Raw genomic sequence first — 16,422 nt, 5'->3', positions numbered from 1 at the left:
CGGCCTCTGTGGAGGGCCACGCACCTGTGTCGAGAAATAAACACTCATTCTATGGCAATAAAACAAACAACAACTTTTGTTTAAAGCAATTATACACTAATTGAAACCTACTTATGAATGTGTTATTCCATTTTTACCAAGTCTTTTCTGAAAAACATGGATACCCTCTACACACTGCACCTTTACACACAGTGTTTAAACTGTTCCTTATACTTTTGTTCTTGTTTTTGTTTTGTAAAGGCTAAAAAAAGACACCGCTCTGCACCTCGCTACGTTGTGAGCTATGTATGGGCAATTGTTTAAAGGAGCTCTCTTGCGAATGATTAATTAGTAAAAGAGCAAATCATTTGTAGCGAACTGGAACCCTATATACTGTATTTTGCATAGTGAATTGTATTTCTACAGCTGTCGCAGGACTTCTCAGCTCTCTCTTTAGGAATAACTGAAGTTTATCCCAAAGGGGGAATCAAAAAACTGCTTATGAGACTAAAAACACAGACACAAACTTGGAAACGTGAGCTTACAAGCGCACAGGCTAATCCACGGTTGCCATTCATGCCTCCACAGGGCCTGTAAACAAACCAGTCCAGACAGGGGGGGGGGGTGGAAGTATCAACTTTCCACTAACGGCTCCAGGTCATTCGTTTTCCTACTTTTTTTTTTAAACCTGCGCTGCCAGACGGACAACCTTCCCGTTTGGGTTTGGTGCTTTATGTAACTCGGCGTGGTGCTGGTAGGTGATGATTTTGTGGGAAAGACCCAGAGCAGCGTGAGTGTTTCCAATTAAGATAGTGAAATGAGCAGATTTTAACAAGGTAATTTTAACAGCTCTGTGCTCGGCTCCCTTCACATGGGTGTGAAAGTGTTTCCCAGTGGGGCGCCAGGAGGTAATGGGTGTGGGAACGTTACCTTAGCAGGCCCAGAGCAGGGACAATCACAACCCTAATGTAGCAAAAAGAGCCCATTTGTTTTCTAACACTTTGGATATTATGCTGGGGATCCACAAAGGCCATATCCCAGGGCATAGCTATACCTTCATTGGTGAGAAAAATAAATTGTGTGGTTGAATGTTGTTGCATTTTTAAAACGTCATTATCACATCTGCTATTCCAAGCCTTGAACTTTCTGCTTCATGTTGTTTGTGTCTGAATTGTATGGCTTGTTTTCAGTTGGTCTGTTGGTCTTATTAAATTAGAATGAGAAGAATTTAGCTCCTGCACAGCCCAATACAAATCACATTACGCTTCAGAGTGAGTGATTGCATTTGGCTCATTGGACTCAGCCTTCGCCATTCCTTGTCTTTTTTCCTTCTCTTCTCTTCTTTTCTTTTTCTCTCTCTTTTTTTAACTGAATAAGGCCTTTGATTTGTACTCCATCAACTGTCCTTTGCGTTTGCTCTGGATTCCCCTCGGCTGGCCTCTGGCTGCAAGGCGGCGGTTGAAGTCATTTGACCAGAAGGAGTGAAGAGATTTGAAGCAGCTTAAACTGTCACTCCAGCCCAGAGCTACAGACAGGATCCCTTATTCTCTTTCTGTGAGTCTATAAAAGACCAGGCTTGTCCAGTCCTGATCTTTACTTTCATAAACTTATCTCCCCACGGTCTCTCAATCATTTATGTCCTTTCTCTCTCCCATGTGGGATATATTTGGCTTCTTACAAGCTCTCAACTTCTTCCCTACATCGGGCTAAAGAAGACATAAAAATGGGTGCGCGTGTGTTCTCTCCTGTACATTTTTAGAATTGAAAGTCTGACGTCACGCTGACCGCAGCTTTGAGCTATCCAACATCGGTCCATCAGTCATAATTGCTCCCTCCCATCTTTAGACATGGACATGGTACTGTGTCACTGTGTGCCTGACTAGACGTGGCCTGATGGGATTTTTATTTTTTATTTTTTTTGGACAAGCAATTTTCTTGTCAGTCAGAGCAGGTGGCAGCTTGCTGTTTCTGAGCTGATGTAGGTGGGCTGTGTTGCCTGAGAGGAACTGGTAAAAGCTAGACATTTAGTGCAGAGAGTCAATGAGTTTTCTTTGTGTAGAAGCACTGCAGCCGTAAGGGACATACTGTACATGGAGTCAACACAACTCAACAATGGGTACAGTGATTTTGTAGATCATTTATCGATCCCTCAGATTTATATTGTGACCATTGTGGGGGTTTCTGACAGCTAGGCCATGAGTTACAGCTGCACAGTACTGCTGTAAACATTTATGTACGTGTCTATTTGGAAAATGACCCAACCTTACAACACCCTACAGCTTTGGACTGTTTATTTTCATTTGATGTGTTCTGTCAAATTCAGCCTTATTAAATGATACATACATTTGAATTAGCCGATTGCTTTCATCATTTTCTTTAAGCAACCTTGCTTACTATCGGGGACCAACTACTCCGAAAATATTTGGGATATCTCTCCAGAAATGACCGTGACGAATGACCGTAACCACAATGCATGCCTTAGCCCGCTTGATTTGTCAGAGAAAAATGCGGATATCCTTACACAACCTCAGCTTGCATTTGAAATGGTTCATTTTTCAGGGAGTAATGCCTGCAAGTAGATGATAGATGGAAACATGCAATATATCAGAGGGAAAAAAATGCAGGTGCTTTTGGATTATGTGATCATGGACCAACAATCAGATATACAGTGGCTTCGGGTGCAAATGTGGTCTTGTTTACCCAGACCAGAATTTATTTTCCACAGGTTCAGCTTTTTCCCTTTTTTTCTCCCTTTTTTTCCTGCTCTATCTTTGTTTTACTGTCACATCCTCCCATTCATCAAATAGCCTTTTCAATCTTTCCTCCACACACAGGGACACAAAACCCTAATTCAAGTCACACCTTCGTGATAGTTTCTTCACCTCCAACTCAAGTAATCATCAACAGCTCGGCTACCGGCCCCCACCCTTACCTTCTCTCTGTTGCTCTCTCAGTAATGACATATCCATGTGGCAGACAGGCAGTCAGATGGACAGATGATGCAACGTGTGGGGGACATATCAGTCACATATGTGGTTTCCCGTTAATACCTCCAGACAGGTGTATATGTCCTCTGATAGCAGGTGCAAGGCTATATCACCTATAACTCCTACGCCTAATGAGGCAGTGGGAGATGTTTCTGTTGAGTTATTCTCATGTGTCCACACTTGGAATTAAGACTCTTTTTTTGCAGTAAAAGGTCTGACATTTGTAATCTTATATTAAAGGCACAGTCAGCGATTCTGGAGAAAGCTTGTTGACATAATCACTTTTTGTCAAAATCAGTGAATACCTCCTCACATTCCGCTACGTTTCTGTAATGTTGTATATACTATCTATGGTAATGTGTCTGCGCTGATTTTGTTTGTTTGTGTGTTAATAAACAGCCTAGGCTCTGTATACGGGTATGTAAACAAAGAGGACCCACCATAGCAAGCAACATGCCCGTTTACAGAGCCTATAGGCTGTGTTAACACGATATTTCTCAAGACACACACAGTATGTACAGGTAACGGATTGTAAGGAGATATTCACTGATTTTGACAAAAAAGGGTTTTGACAACATGCATTCTCCACCTTTAATGAAATCACATGTATAGGAAGGTAAATCAGGGCCTTTAATTGCTCCGTCTGGGCTCTAAAGACCCGCATATCACTGGCCGGAGAGGTTGGCTGCTCCGACACACAGTTCACTCGTTGTCGTGATTGATTTCTCATCAGTTAGGCCCTCAGGAGTCGGCAGGCTATCACTTAGATCAGATCTGTCGTATTCAATTAGAAGCTCTTTCGAAACGGCCAGCCCCCTTTTCATGCCTTCTCTTTCCGTTCGAGTCCTTCTATCGCCTTTGGTGCGTTAAGATTTCCTTTGTCCCGTTGTGTGTCTAGTCTGAGCCGCTGCAGCCGCCTCTTTGTGGTCGTGGATGCTTTCATGTTGGCTGCTGTATTTATTCTAGCAAGTAAGGAGCTGTCTGAGGGTGTGGTGTGAGTGTGTGTGATTATAGCCCTCCCTCCGTCTCACACAAAACACCTTATGACAACGCCTTTCCTGTGTCTCTGAATGCCGTGTCCCACACAAAACCATCTTGCCCCTCCATGACTGCGGGGAAACATTTTACACTAGACTGCCATCCCTTTGAAACCTGACTGTACGAGACAATTTTGTCCCAGCCACAGTAAGCCATTAAGGGGCTTACATGACAAATGAGAGTGCTAATAGCATGTGGACACTGAACAGACCAGCCCCTGCACAGTGGTTATAATGACCGGATCACGTTGTACAATGAGCAGCAGTGAGAAGAGGGAGCACATCTCTTAGCCGGGGATTTGCTGCCTCCCTCCCTCCCTCCCTCCCTCCCTCCCCCATTCTCCCATACAGTAACACACACTCACGTACACATAGAATTACTATGGCCGAGGCCATAATTGGCAAAACAAAGTGGTGACAGTGAGGGCGGCTGGCTGGACTGGGGGTGTTGAGAAGGAGCTAAGGGTGTTGATAAGTGTGTGACTTTGTGTGTACATGTGTGTGTGTGAGATCGTACCTGCCTGCCTATCTGCAGAATATTTATTTTGCGTCAGCAGAAAAAAAAGGGGAAAATTCTGGCTGAGGTCACTGCTTTTTCTGCTCCCCCGTTGTGTTTTAAAGCAATAAACTGCCAATACCAATATTTCTGTGAGTTCATCGGAAAGGCCCGGTCAGGGTTGTTGTCTTGTCTCAGACTGCCAGACAAACAGAAAGGGATGATGGGTGGCAGGATGTCCGTCAGAGCCAATTAGGTTTAATGAGATGCTGAGCGACCAGAGCTCCAGAAAGCTGCCAGATGACACAGAGAGCCTCTATGGGGCCAGAATATATCAGGAATGCTCCACTGCACAACATTGCATTCTGGGTGGGAATGTGTAGCACTTCATTGGTAACACTGATGACATTTGCTCTGTGGAAAATTGCAGCAATCGTGGTTCGACATAATGGTTCTCCCGGATAAATGGGACGATCAGAATCCCGTGTGACATCAGTGTTTGGACCTGTCTCTAGACCTTAAGTTCCAACGTCAACACATCTCGGCTAGCAATGATCCACGTTCTCTCACGACTTCATTTGCCTACACGTAATTCATTGACACTCCTTGAGATGCATAATAAGATATGTCGATTTCAAAACAACATGCTTGACTAACTGAGGCTGCATACCCTGTGGCTGAATACAAGTAAATGGGTAGGAGAGGACCACTTGTTGTGTAGACAGATGGGGACTGATCTCTAAGGAGAGAAGCAGTGCATAACAGTATCTGGAGTTACAATGGGAAGCAGAGAGATATGCATCTCCATTCCGACCCGGCTGTAGCAGCTATAAAGAGGCTGATATGCAGATTAGATGAGTCCAAAGAGCCTCATTATGAAACACCAGGGCTGGATTGTGGTTTACGAGCACTGCCGAGGAGATTGCAGGAATGGAGGCCTGGCCATCGCAACAGTGTTATCAGGGAGTGGAGGCATTTTGATGCGGGTGACTGAGAATGATAGAGAGAAAATGAATACTTAAACCTTAGGACCCAAGAATGACAGTGACAATGCTCTTCATTGGCATGCGGTTTGAATGGTCGGAGGAAACCAAACCTGTTCCCTATCACACTGCTGATCAGTTCATTAGTCCATGTGACAGACAGGGTTGTCAGCCCTCTGCATAGTATGCTCACCCTGTTCACCTTTCCAGCTGGCTGAGAACCTAAGGGAAGGAAATGTTCCAGGTCAAGGGCTGCCAAATACATCCTCATAGCAGTGCAGATCCAAATTCAGTAAATTTATCCTAAAGGTGCCAGTACGGCAGGCATAGCAGTAAAACCTGATAAAATTAAAATAAATAAATAAACACTATGTTAGTTAAACCCTTCATCATTCACAATGAAATGACATCATAAGAGTTATTTTTGTTTAGTAGAAAATGTTCTCAAGAGCCAGGAAATGGCTGGTTTCCATGGCTGAGTATACATTGAATACATTTAAATTTAAATTGGTGGATTGTCCCTTTAGTTTAAGTAAAATAGTCATGTAAGAGATCCAGCCCTTACCATTACATGATATAAGCAGTTGCTCAGGGTTCCCAGATTTTTTTAATGAACACAAGACAATTCAATTAAAATTAAAGTTCCTAAACAAAAATGTCATGCCATTTTTGCTTAAAAATAGTGACACAAAGCTCAGAGACAAATGGACATTTTTGGGCGGATGTCCCCTGAAACAAACACTTTCAGGATTCTGTGGTAGAAACTAAACTAAATGAAATAACCAGCACAAACTTGGATTAATATCTGCTCAAGCTATTCTAAGAGAGTATTCCAGAACTGCAAGTAAAATAAAAATAACACTTGGAGGTGGGGTTAAGGAAGTCGTATAATTGTTTTTATTTTGCAGCATCCTTATTTTATGTCCTCATGTGCCTGCATGGTGTAGGCCTATGTTTCAACCATACTATCTATGGTTTCAACCAGTTTGGAACTTGCTGTGTCACCATTAACATTATATTTAGAAGTTACTTATATGAATTCCTAAGGAACAGTGCAAATGTATTTACAGTTTGAAGGGGGGATCAATCTTGTGTAGGGCCCCTTAAAGTCTAGGACTGGCCCTGGCCATATAATTACTTCATTTGATTTATCTGGGGAATCTGACATCTCTTCAAAGGAACCCACCAACACCATTTGAAAACCCTTAATTTACGCGTTTTATATCTATATATATATTTTCCATTTATCCCCCATATTCCAATGTAATACTGAAGCACACACACACACACACACACACACACACACACACACACACACACACACACACACACACACACACACACACACACACACACACACCCTCCCCCCTCTGTGTGTCGGTGTGGGAAGGAGGAGTTTAACCCCACATTGTCTGGGAGGAGTCCGCAGTCTCTTGGCGCTCCGTCCCAGGAACATTTGGTCTGGAAACAGAGGTATCGTGGAAACTACGCTCCAAGAAAATTACGATTTATATATATTCCAATAAATGCAACACCGTTATATTCAGCGGCCGCGGAGAGGGAAACTCGTGATTACCGAGAGAAGTATGTTTTGCCAGAGGAAACACTAGCTGGTAAGTTGCAAGCGAACTTATTTCAGAGTCACGTTGGGTGTTTAAAGAGGGACTCCGTTCATTTCTATGTGTGTGCGAATTGTTTGCGGCGACAGCCAAACGCATCTTAATTCAGGATAGTCGCACAAAGTTTGTCAGTGAAACAAAAGTTTTGCGAACCATTGTTGTGTGATATTCACCATTCATATCACCGGTGACTTCTCATTGGTTGTTGTGAGCAGTATATCTCGCTTCAGCAGCTGTGACTGAACTCATCAATTTTCTCCAGAAACATGTGTCTGTCATCGGGGATTTTAATTGCTACACGTCGAAAGCCTTTTTATTTAAATTTTAAGGGTACACCGTGGGCCAGTTGTGTGGGCCACAGGGTGTGTTGTTATCCCAGAGAGACAGAGAATGACCTCTCCCTTTATGTTATAATGATCGGATATTAAGCAGGTCATAAAGTGCCTCATTCGAATGCAATATCCGTCTTCAAGTTTTTTGTGCGCTGTGGTAGACAGCCTACTTTGTTATGATCAATAAAATCTACATGCAGTCTGTCAGCATGCTCAGCTCATAGAATAATTAAAACGCCATATCCATTTAGCTTACCATATTATTGACACAATAGATCATTGGGCGTGGAGATGTTCAACATATAACCCCACAGCATTGTCAAGAGAGTCACACTGCTTCCCCTTTTCTTCCTTCTGATTTATGAACTGAGAAATTGGGAGCATTGGTCATTCCACTAAATAGGCTGTACCCATGTATGTTCCACTCTTGTATTTGGGGTGTGATTTACATCTCAGCTTGTATTGTTGTGTGGCTGTGCGCTGGGGTGGAAGGGCCCGTAAACCACATAACAGAGGTAACAAAAGGGCCACGGGACCCCCACAGTGAAGGGCCACCTCAGGGCAAACAGATCCAAGTAGCTGGAGGAAGGGCCAGGCATGCTTCTGTCATGGAAACCGTCAGTCACACTGTCCTGCTTCCTTTGCACGCCGCCGAGGAGGGTAGTAATAATAAAAACACAGGCTAATGTTTGACTAATAGAGAGGCTGGCCCTGGCCTGGTCATTGATCTGCCCTAAGGCTTTGACAGGCACTAGTACAGTAGCCTATTCTTGGTGGAGTACAGTGGAGAACATGTGAAATGTTAATGGTTATTAATGTGACGGATGTTTATTGAATGATGGATTAGAAGATTGGTTACTCTGCAAATGGTTAGTAATAATTGACTAATAATTGCTCTTTGGGTTTTGGCTCCACATGAGTGCAAGAGAAAAGAATGTCTTCCGTTTATTTTCCCGGAGATGGAACATGCTTGTGTGTTCGACCGGCCCTCTCCTGCCTGTTTTATGACCTATACAGTAATAGTTATTTACTTACAGAATTGCTGTTGTTCTCATGCGTTCACCCTTATTTTTCGTATTTTTAACTTTTGGACATACGTAACCAAATTGCCGGGGTCAGAAGCCTTGGCTCCACACGCATGTTTTTGATTTTTGTGGTTCAACATTTTTGCGGCAAAGAAATCCTCCACCACAAGGAACATTGTGTTTTTACTACTCTGTTTTTCCCCGGGTTTGGGACAGGGTCTTGAACCCTAGTGATCCTCATTGAATGTGGCCCATAATTTCCCCTCTTTTTCTTTAAAGTGGAAAACAGTCTATAACATTTATTTTTTTCCTTTTGTGACGTGAGTTATGGCTCTCAGCTGGCAGGAATGTCACCAGTCAAAATTGTTTGCTTGTGACAAAAGGGAAATGAAATGCCACCACCATCTCTTGTGTGTGAGATACAGTTGCTTCTCAGGCATCTACAGCGCATCTCTTATCTATTTTAAGTTGAAGGGCTCAGTAACATCAGGAAACGATGACATTATTACGAGAACTCCCCTCCATAATACATCTGTTTAGAAGTCAGTTGATTTACAGTACAATCTACATACAATGGGGTAACTTTGTGGAGTTATGTAAGACTGCTGTGAATGTGAAAAATGGCTCTTCCCTTCACTGATAGTTTGATGCTCTGTGTGAACAACATAAACCTTCGTCAAGGGAGAGACTTGGAATTGTTCTCCTCAGTGCGTGCCATTTATAAGGCTGTGTGTGAGTGCCCCGTCGTCGTTAATTCTAAAGTGCTGGCTTACTGGCCTGAGAAACGCCAATGTTTCATGTCTTCTCCCTTGCACATTTTTCTCCATATAAGGTGGCCTGCATGTGACTTATAAGGCGTGGGTAACATCTGTGCTCATTGTCACACAGGGATGAGGGGATTTTTACTGTCTTTAGGTGAAGAGGCACTGCAGGGGGAAACCACATGACTGGTGCATCTCCTAGACAAAAGGATCAAACTAAAAGCAGCAAAAGAATTCTTGTGTTTAAATCTTTTCTTAGCAAAACTTATAATGAATCGTCTTTTCGAAGCTCCTGTTCCAGTGTATAGGCAGTCCAGGCAGGCATGTGTAATGGTGACCTTTATGTTTCCATTTCTTACTTGTGTGGTTGAGATTATATTTGGCTTTCAGAGTGTTTGCTTGTAGTGCACGGGCCAGCAGTGTCTGGAGTGGTTGCTATAAAAAGCAGGTGAGCTAAAAGCCGGCGATGACAGCATCTTGGCACGAGACTTCTCATTTGCTACCGCACTCATCGAGACACCAACAACCATAGGACACATGGCTTGCTTTGAACCCTGCTGGATGCACACAGCTACAGGTTGAAGAGCTATCACCAACTCAACATTGACATTACCCGTCCTGTCTTTTAGTGGCAGTTTGAGGACAAAAATATCAACTCAACCCTGTGACTTGAAAATAGCCGAAAAGAGACTCTTTGTACCGTGTGTGCTACATAATTCAGTGGTTCTCAATTTAACTTGTTTTGCTGTGGCTACTGGGCTGATGGACACACACACACACACACACACACACACACACACACACACACACACACACACACACACACACACACACACACACACACACACACACACACACACACACACACACACACACACACACACACACACACACACACACACACACACACACACACACACACACACACACACACACACACACACACACACACACACACACACACACACACACACACACACACACACACACACACACACACACACACACACACACACACACACACACACACACACACACACACACACACACACACACACACACACACACACACACACACACACACACACACACACACACACACACACACACACACACACACACACACACACACACACACACACACACACACACACACACACACACACACACACACACACACACACACACACACACACACACACACACACACACACACACACACACACACACACACACACACACACACACACACACACACACACACACACACACACACACACACACACACACACATCCACTTTGAATGAATTGTTCAGTCAGCTGCACTTTTTGTATCTACTCCAACATGAGTTCCCCTGCACTGTTGCACAAATGGGAACCTTCTGTCCAGTGCAGCAGAGCGACATGGTCTCATCCAGCTGATGAACCGATGCACCCGTTCATGCTCCCCTTAACAACCACTCCACAACCCCCCAGCCATTTGTGGAGATTAATGCATAGTTCTAAATTGACCCCCCCCCCCTTCCCTGCTGGGTCACCTGCTAAATAATGGCCTGTAGGATTTGGAAAGAAAATGAAGATTAACTGGTGGCGGGTGCTTTAACACTGTGTCAGACGAGGTAGCAAATTAAGAGTTACCGTGCAGGTGATTGGGGTTTGCTGTGGGTAAAGAAGGGAGCGCGCTGGCTCTGAAACAGTGAAAGATGACTTCACCTGTGATCAAGACCTTCATTCGCCCAAAGAAATAACTGCAAGACATGCCATTACCAATCTTTTATTGATGGTTGTGTATTGATGGACAGTGTACAAGAGGCAAGAAGCCCCCATTGCATCAATTGAGTAGCAGTGCATGTAATTCCCTGTAAGCTCATCAGACAACATACAATATGTCAGTCTGGAATAGGTGCTGTCTCAGCACTTTCAAACCCAACCGAGTGATTTACAATCCATGCACTAGTTTGTAGTTTTATTATCAAAATGTATGAACAACGAAATGGTGAAGATAAGGACTGTTGGCTACAGAAGCTATTTGCCGGTGTATTGATCTGCGCATCAGAATTGATATCTTGACAATGCTTGCTGCTACAGAGAACTCTGTTGCTGGTTGTGTGATCTTTTATGCTCAAAGGATATTATTTCAGCGCATTGCTGCTGTGTGTGTGTAAAGCACTATTTGAACCTTTTGATTATGAATTCAAGCTGGAATCTGTCAAGTTGCATCATGTCTCTGCTCTGTGCAATAGTGTTTCTGGTACCTTCTTCAAAAGATGGCACGTGCTGGCTCATTCTTCGGGCATTCAACAGCCCTCTTTGTATGGAAATAGCCAATACTGCACCCCCCTCCGATTGGCTCTAAGCCTGCTTACAGGTCAATCCTTGTGACAAAAGAAATTGTGATTGATCTGCCCTGCCTCGGCCCAGTAGCCATAAGGTCTTACTTACTGTCTTTGCCCTATTGGAAAGGCAAACACAGCTGGTGCTGCAGGCCAAAGTGCTCGGTGCTTGGATGTTCAGTTGGCACCATGTGTCTTGCGTTGACCCCCATGATGGATGGAGCACATTCTGGGTACACATTTACTCCCAACACATCCCACCTGCTCATCAGTGGGTGGAGATTGACTCTCTTATTGTTTTTTGATGAAAGCTCGGAAGCCCATCCCCTTCTGATGTGTTTTGTACAGCACCTCAAGCTGGGCGATTGATTCCACTATCCATAATCATTCCCTGGATAATCAAATCTGTGTTCATCTCTTTGAACTGCATGGTATTAATTGTATTAGATCGCAATTAACATAACTAATTTCTGCAGCACCATAGCCTAATCAGTATCCCATCCCGATATGAATCTTCCTAAAGATGATACAGCTTAGTATCACAAAAAGGGCAGATGGGAAAATAATGTTGTGATGTGCACAAATCCATCACCGGCCACACATGGATCCAAATGCATCTGATAGTCCATTCATCATAGTCCACCTTTTAGCATCTATATATCAATCATTGCACTACACCATTTCCATAACTTAGCAGTCTTACAAGCTATTGATGTTTGTTTCCCTTCTTTTGCTTGCTCAGTAGCTCGCTCCACTGAACTGTGTGGAGCATGACGTGCCCTTATCTGCACAGTTTCCTGGGCTTTGTGACAGACGTGAAGTGCATCGGTGGGTCTCTGGCAGGCCGTTGTTTCGTGTTATGTCGAGAAACATTTTCAGGCTCATTAGCACTCCTTCCCCCCCGTCCTCGGTTTAGCAGTTGGTGGTTTGATCTCTGAGAAAGATAAGCTCCTTTCTCCACTCCTAAGTCTTCAGGTCTTGTCATGTTGGTTCAGTCATTTGGCGTCCGGCCCGTGTAAACAAAGACAGGGTCCTGATTGCTTTAGGTCACTGGCAATCTTGGCATCCACTCAGTGAACACGCTCAATTAAAGCTTTTCTTGAAAATCCTTTTCTCCGAAGAGGTAAATGTATCCAAATAACCTGTTTCCTCGAGCGATATCGTTGTCAAGGCTTATTTGGCTTACAGGCCTCAGCTATCAGAATGAAAAGGATATGCGAAGGAACTCCATATAAAGCATGTAAAGATAAGAGTAAAGAAACAGTCAGTACATTTACATGCACAGTTAAGTGGAGCTACTATTATACCTAGTCCTACTACCGCTATAATAGGTGGACAATATACCCCCTTTTAGCAGCTTTATGCATGTTCGTATTGAACCCAATTCAGTTGACCTATTATGTCACAGAAGAGCTAGTTACTGTCTGATTAAAGGTAGTCATGCATGAGTAGACTCCCAATCGCATTATCTGGGTGTGTTAGCTCAAGTTTGAGAAATTTCGATTTGATACGATTGTAGTCGGACTAACATGTTGACATGCATTTTATAAGTACGATTTCAGTGGGACTAACCATATAAGTCATGATTTAAATGTACTGAGTGGCCGTAGGGACATTAGATCAGTTTCTGAAGTCTAAGCTTTTTTCCAATAGCCTCGAAATGGTATAATATCTCACCTTCAGTTTAGTACGGGAAGCCAAGTGGTGTTTTGGCCAGGCTGCAGTAGGACAGCATGCGTGTGGCCTTGCTTATTTTAACGGCACCCTCTGGACGCCCAAAGATTGACTAGCCCTTCTCCATTTCTCACTATGGTCGACTTGGGTTTCCTCAGAATTGCCAACTTCACTTTTCTCTGCTCTGCTAGCGCCAAGACATGATCTCTGCTCCACTGTTACGTGAGAGCTGTTCAACCCAGGGGTTCGCTCTCTCTGATCCACGACAAACAACCTGCTAACACTGCCTGGCTAACACTCGACAGCTTGGGTGGTTTTCACAGTTGATGGGTCGCAGGTGCAAAGGATTTTCTGAACTTTTCTACCTAGCAAGCCTTGTATAAAATCAGTGATGAGTAGAGGAACCCTTTTTCAGAGATTTCAGACTCCTTTTTTTAGGAGATACATTATGTCAGTCCTACAGTCAGTGCAATGTTACTGAATATATGGAAGGAATCACAGTTTTGTGTGTAAAGGGGATACCCGAGGCTATTAATGGTATCTGACATTCAACTGTCATTGGAGATGCTGACTCCAATTTGTCTGCAGCTCTATCCGTAATGTTATGAGAGGTGGTAGAGCCAAGAAAGTGAACTGCTTATACACTACTACTTGGTGCCCCTGTCCAAGCACTACTGCTGCAATCTTTTAGAGGGGCTGAGCCACAATACAGTTAGTATTAAAGGTGCTGGTGAGGAGACTCTTAATGCGGAGCTAATTTAACAGTCTCCTGGCTCCGACTTTAAATCCAGACTGATATTAGAATGGAATCAATCCTCTCATCTAACTTCAATCCCAAAGTGTATCTCCCAAACTGTTGTAATATTCCCATTTAAAGGGGTACATCTGACCAAATCCATGGATTTCTAGATGTAATTGTTAAAGCAAATAGGGCAGAAAAGGTCTGAATATTTTAGATATAGCAAAATGTAAGCAGCCTTCAGATGGTCATGACTAGGCCTTTGGGTTACACTTCATGACCCCACCTCTCTCTGTGTCCCACCCATGAGACTTCATGCCATGGCTGGGACGATATGGGTCGTCTCACTCAACCCCTCAAAGCTCCCTCGTGGTTTAATCCACTCAACAGGGCCATTGTTGGCTTTTCCAGATGGATCTCCCTGAAATGTGGATGATGTGTGAGCGCTCAGTGTCTACAGTTTAGACTGGCTCTCTGTGGTAAAGGGGGAACGTATGACTCAAAACTACAAGGGATGTGCATATCGTGCGTGTGTGTGTGTGTGTGTGTGTGTGTGTGTGTGTGTGTGTGTGTGTGTGTGTGTGTGTGTGTGTGTGTGTGTGTGTGTGTGTGTGTGTGTGTGTGTGAGAAAAAGTCACTTCTGAAGTATGTGGGGGCCACTGCGGCACACATGTTGTAGAGTAGCTTTTCTGCTTGCATTCTTTCGAGCTGAATAACAAGAGTTCTGTTACACTCTTATAGCCTTGATCACCATCATGTTGATGTAGTATCTGTGCATGGATTAACTGGGTGAAAGTTTTGATCTCCATTTATTATGCTTTCATGGAAGGAATCCTTCTGCCAGGATATCAAAGTAAAAACAAAACGCCTCCTTCAGGGATGTTGCCTATTTCTACATCCAACAACCTCCCCTTTATAAACTCATTAATATTTGCCTTGCATGTGACAGGATCTGGTGTAAAGTGAATGCGTACAGCGGTGAAGTCATTCATTATAAATCATTTCCCCCTTTTGGAAGGTGAAATCATTTATTCACAGTCTCATGAGGGTAGTGATCCATGGAGCACGCCCTGACTAGTGACTAATAGGTGGCTGATGTCGTGTCATTCAGCCCGCTGACATGCACTGGATGCACTTTGGTGTCTAAGTTATTGCAATTCATCTTCTCTGTCAATACAAAGGAGTACTAGTAGAAAGCTTCATTTCACTTTATTTGCCCTAGGGGTCTGTGCTCAGGCTTGGATACGGCATGACACTTTATCAGGGATTTGCCAATATCCTCAGTCCGAAACGTCTGTTCCATGCCTGGCGAAGATATTAAATGTAAAAGAATGACTTTAATAACTGATATTTTTCATGAAGCTATTCTGAAAACCGTTCTTGTCTCTTTAGGCGCCCATCCCACTCCACACTAGTAATTTTGTGTGTGCGCCCTTAGCGGGTGGTTCTGTCTCCAGCGGCAAGCCCTGTGGTCTGCTCGCGTGGAGAAATCGGCCTCACTGGAAACTTGTGGTTGCCTTTTTTTATACTAATAACAATATTATACAGTGGATCAGTTCCTACTGGCATGCCCGGGCTTAAACTAATAATAACAATGTTGAGAAATGCCAGGAACTGGGGTTTCCTGACAGTTAAGATGATGAGCTTTACAGTTGAAGGAGCAAAGAGAAGGCTGTATCTACATGGTCATGTTGTATTATTAGAACCATGTATCATTTCTCTCTGTGTTTTTTCCCTGTTTATCCTGAATCATGCTAGTTTATTCTGTAGCGGGGGATTTTTGAATTGCGAAGTGAAAAACATAAATTAATATAGTTCAACTTTTTTGGAAAGTCATTTACATGCACAGCCCTTAATTGGCCCGTAAGTGTGGCCTCGGAGGGAGGAGGCTATTATTAAGTGGGCAGCTTTCGAAGTGTGTGTGTGTGTGTGTGTGTGTGTGTGTGTGTGTGTCCGTCCGTCCGTCCGTCCGTCCGTCCGTCCGTCCGTCCGTCCGTCCGAGGGGGTTTGTGTATAAGTGCTCATGTTTGGTCCCAGACATGCCTGCTGCTTTTGCTAATCATGCTATCATACATTGCCACCGGCTTTTTTTCTAAGCCAACAAGTATTTTAACAAGCTGTAAGACTGTTCTCATTCTTTCCGATGTTTTACCAGCATCCATATCGTCTGGGCTATTTGGCAAGCCGTGCAGTACGTCCTTGGCTAGCCGCAGGAGCCCAAGGCCAAGATACATTCACACATAGTTTGAAAAATGTTGATAAAAAGTTTAGTATCATCTTCTACATGCTGTAAGAAGGGGCACATCACAGCCACTTTGATGTATAGTCTGAGACAAAACAGACCGTGCAGACAAGTCGAATCAGGTTAGATCGCTTAAACCTCTGTATGCCTCTGTGGTCGTTATTGCTGTTTAAAGTGGTTGGCAGTGCATGAGAACTTGGCAGTGGTGCATTGTC

At 43.7% G+C, this 16,422-nt stretch overlaps 1 protein-coding gene across 2 annotated transcripts in view; it reads left to right on the top strand.

The window, feature by feature from the left end:
• tiam2a (TIAM Rac1 associated GEF 2a) overlaps positions 1 to 16,422 on the top strand; it is a 92,407-nt gene that overhangs the window by 14,672 nt on the left and 61,313 nt on the right. Inside the window, exon 1 of one of the 2 annotated variants that reach the window (XM_080042876.1) lies at positions 6,945 to 7,095. The exons of the other annotated variant lie outside the window; for it this stretch is intronic. The gene's annotated coding sequence lies outside the window, so the exon portion shown is untranslated. Of the gene's footprint in view, positions 1 to 6,944; positions 7,096 to 16,422 lie in introns of those variants that run through there. 2 annotated transcript variants of the gene reach the window in all.

The sequence above is a fragment of the Ammodytes marinus genome (genome assembly GCF_949987685.1).
Source record: "Ammodytes marinus genome assembly, chromosome: 15".
Lineage (NCBI taxonomy): Eukaryota > Metazoa > Chordata > Actinopteri > Uranoscopiformes > Ammodytidae > Ammodytes > Ammodytes marinus.
Note: the sequence above shows the minus strand (reverse complement) of the source record. Positions and strands in the feature narration are given on the sequence as shown.